The sequence below is a fragment of the Oryx dammah genome, unplaced genomic scaffold (genome assembly GCF_014754425.2).
Source record: "Oryx dammah isolate SB20612 unplaced genomic scaffold, SCBI_Odam_1.1 HiC_scaffold_5, whole genome shotgun sequence".
In the NCBI taxonomy this organism is placed as follows: Eukaryota; Metazoa; Chordata; class Mammalia; order Artiodactyla; family Bovidae; genus Oryx; species Oryx dammah.
The window spans coordinates 34,422,331-34,426,288 of record NW_024070189.1 but is presented as its reverse complement, the minus strand read 5'-3'; the positions used below and the strand labels follow the sequence as shown (position 1 = coordinate 34,426,288).

Here is a 3,958-nt window from a genome sequence, read left to right as displayed (position 1 = left end):
ACTGAACTGAACTGAATGCCTATCACAGTTTCCTTATAAGGTAGAATCTTGTTGTTGTGCAGTCACCAAGGCATGTCCAACTTAGGATACTCATATGTTTTATAACTGTGGTGGAATATTTTAGTTTTTGGCTACTTCAATTATTCCTTCTCAATAGTACCACAGTTATTAGTGAGGTAATATTTCCTCTCTTTTCTTTTGTGTGCTCTTACAGGATGGATGAAAAAGTGAACAGACCCTCCCTGTTACCTTAGGCAGCATGTAGCCCAGATATACAATTCAGGTCCAGGTATACATTCAGGTGTACATTCTGGACCTGTACACCTGATACACAACGTCCAGATGTACATTCAGGAGATGTTCCACAGAACTAGAGGACTGTGGATTGACAACAAAAACTGGAGGAAGGGTGAAAGTAATCATTCTTTTTTTTTTTTAATGTCAACATCCTTTATTCCTTTTTGTTAAAACCGATCACAACACTAAGCTTCTGGCCCACCCTGCTGATACACAAGCCACAAACGCTTGCTCAGCAGTTGAAGCCTTTAGTAGCATGTTTGAAAAGTGAATAAAAATCCATATAAAACAAATATTCAAATAGTTTCCATAGGAACACAGATAAGTGTGACCCCATCTTCCAGTCTTCCACATTGGTGCACCTGTGCCAACCCTACTCACATAGACATCTCAGAACTAGCAGTAATTAAGTTAAATGGTCCCCCCCAAACCCTTAAATCAAGCTAAACTCGCAGTTAACAGCTACAAGAGTGGTATCTACACGTTAACACGCGTGGAAGCGCAGGCTGCCGAGTGCCGCTTCATGCCGCCCTCCCGGGCGCAGGACACGGGCAGGGGACTGACGTCCGGCTCCTCCACTCCGGGCGGAAGTCCTGGGCCCGGATCTGCTGCATCAGTTGCCTGCAGGAGACAGGCAGCAGTCAGGAACCCTGAGTCACCGCTAACCAAGCGGCTCCTCAGTTTGTGACAGAGTAACTTATTCATGAGCCTGTTTACATCTCTGGTTACTATGTCATCAGGAAGCAATTCAATGGAGTACTACAGCAAGCATTTCTTCAGAACCATCTTTTTGGTAAGAAGGAAACCACAAGTCACATGCACTAGTTAAAGTACTCTAGGTACAGAAATTCACTGACGAGCCTTTTCTAAATCAACTGTGCCTTAAAATTCTGCAACTATATACATCACTATTACTGGAGGAATTTTCCTTTCATTGTAATTATTCCAAAATTTCTAAAGCATATATTCTTAATATGGGGAGAAAAACAAAAAATAATTGTTATTATTTAATTCTAAGCAATTTCTTGATTCTATTGGACAAGAACAAGCATAATCAACCCTGGAAGGTACCTAATTCTTATCAGAACCAAACACACACTGTCACTAACCACGTTGGCCCTGACATCACATAGTAGGTGGTGGGTCTCTGGAATCCACTGAAGGTAGAAGCAGCAGCAACAGTGTAAGCACCCGTGTTCTCAAAGATAATCCAATTGCCCACATGCATCTCGGGCAGGTTTCAGCGCTCAACAATGCGGTCCGGGTCATCACAGGTCGGTCCCCAGATGCTGGATGAATAATACTTCTCGTCTGGTTTGGGTCTCTACATTTGAGACAGAGAAACACACCTGCTTATACTTGTTCTGACCAGTCATCTTCCCACTGGTGTATACGACACATTCGGAAGGTACCTTCTGCAGAAGAGGCTTCACGTGCATGTGGTCGTAAAGAATGCAGTTGAAGGAGCCATATACTCCATCGTTCACGTAATACATGAACGTCCGCTTACTAGACTCCTCTTCATCATCAGAGCCTGTCTGTTCCTTTAATACAAGTTTTTTGGCAATAATATTAACTGCGAGCGTGAAAGCTGATGCAACATAGTATCTGCCCGGCTCAGCTACTATTCTCACTCCAGAGTCTGATGGAAACTTCATTAATTTTTTGGTCCAGAATGTCCTTGGCAGTAAAGCTTTCATCCAAGAAATGGCAGTCAAACTCTTCATTACTAAAGCTCTTCATGGTCTCTTGATGTCTTTTTGAGACACAACAACGTAGAAAACGTAAGAGATGGAATTTAAAGGGATTATGCCAACTTTTCACAAAGGCAATTCTCCAGGAATTCCAAGTCCACCGAAGATGCGTGTGCTCTCTGTACAGCAGTGGAAATGTTCGATAAACACACAATCTGCTGTCCACCTCAGAGCACAGGTTGGCCAACCCCATGGAGACAACGCACCGCCGAGCGCTGAAGGACCCGCCGGCCGCCCGACCGCCCCCGTCAGCCGGTCGCCGCCTCGCTCCCTCCCGCGGAGGACTGCCGGCCCAAGGTGGCGCCGGAGCGCTGGCAGAGGGGCAACTGACCGAAAATAATCATTCTGACAGAGCAGACTGGCCCAAACGTTGTTGTTACCATGATCATTGCTCTGATTCACTTTCTAGGTCCCTCTGAAAATTGTTTCCTATTTCTAAGCAAGTACCACCCATTTATTTTGTGAACTTCCCTGTAAACATTTCAATATGTTTCTTTTCATAAGGTAGTAAAGTTAAATTCTGTTGCTTAAAACAAAAGAACCCAAACCTATACACACTGCTTGTAAAGTTGTAGGATGTTTGTGTCTTTATCTAAAATTTATAGAAGATTCAGAACTAAGCTAATAATAGTGTTGGCATTAATGTATATAACTTTTTAAAGTAATGCAGTAAAAGGTGTCGAGAAACCATAAGAAAGCCAGGGATAGCCTCCTTCTAATGCAGTATGAACACCTTTGCTATGGGATGCTTCAACTCAGATTGCTTAGCACCTAGGTTAGAATCGGCTTGCTGATAATAAGATAAGCACTTCACTAATGTGATTCTGAATGAGCAATTTTCATATTAATGGATTTTCCACTGTATTAATGAAAACACAATTTGCCACTATAATGGGGACATCACTTAAATTAGAACAAAATTGCTAACATGAACAGGGATGTTAATAAAGCAAGCTATTGTATGTGCTAATGGTTTTTCTATTATATTAACAATGTCCTTATATCCCCAAATTTCTATTACATTAAAAAAGCTGTCATTTATTGACTGCTTGATAATGTCACTTACTGTATGTGCAAACCATTGCTATCACATTACCTCTGCATACATCTGCCAGTAACTGAGCAGAAGTCACCAACAAAGGAAAATTCTACACATTGGAACTAACAAGGAATATCTATCAGCTAAGCATCCTTAACCTGGAACTAGGTTAAGAAAGAGAACAAAGCATGGAAAGAAAATTTTAAAGTTAAACATGAATCATATACATTATATGTGTGTGTGCATATTCCCTGGTGCCTGAGATGGTAAAGAATCTGCCTGCAATGGGAGAGACGTGGGTTCAAGCCCTCAGTTGGGAAGATCCCCTAGAGAAGGGAAGGGCTCCCCATTCCAGTATTACTGCTTGGAGAATTTCATGGACAGAGGAGCCTAGCGAGCTACAGTCCATGGGGTCACAAAGAGTCGGGCATGACTGAGTGACTAAGCACAGTGCAACACAACATATATATGTATGTACACACACACACATATATATATAATGACATTTCATATACATACAATGAAAAATATCATTATATATATAATATATATATATGAAATATATATATTTATGAAATTAAAAGACTCCTGCTCCTTGGAAGAAAAGCTATGAGAAACCTAGACAATGTATTATTAAAGCAGAGACATTACTTTTCTGACAAAGGTCCGCATAGGCAAAGCTATGGTTTTTCCAGCAGTCATGTATGGATGTGAGAGTTGGACCATAAAAAAGGCTAAGTGCTGAAGAATTGATTTTTTCAAACTGTGGTGTTGGAGAAGGCTCTTGAGAGTCCCTTGGACTGCTGCTGCTGCTAAGTCGCGTCAGTCATGTCTGACTGTGCAACCCCATAGACGGCAGCCCACCAGG

General features: G+C 41.8%; 1 pseudogene; it reads right to left on the bottom strand.

Annotated features, from left to right (window-relative positions):
- Positions 1 to 438: 438 nt before the first annotated feature.
- On the bottom strand, positions 439 to 2,024 carry LOC120864455 (annotated as a pseudogene).
- Positions 2,025 to 3,958: the final 1,934 nt, after the last annotated feature.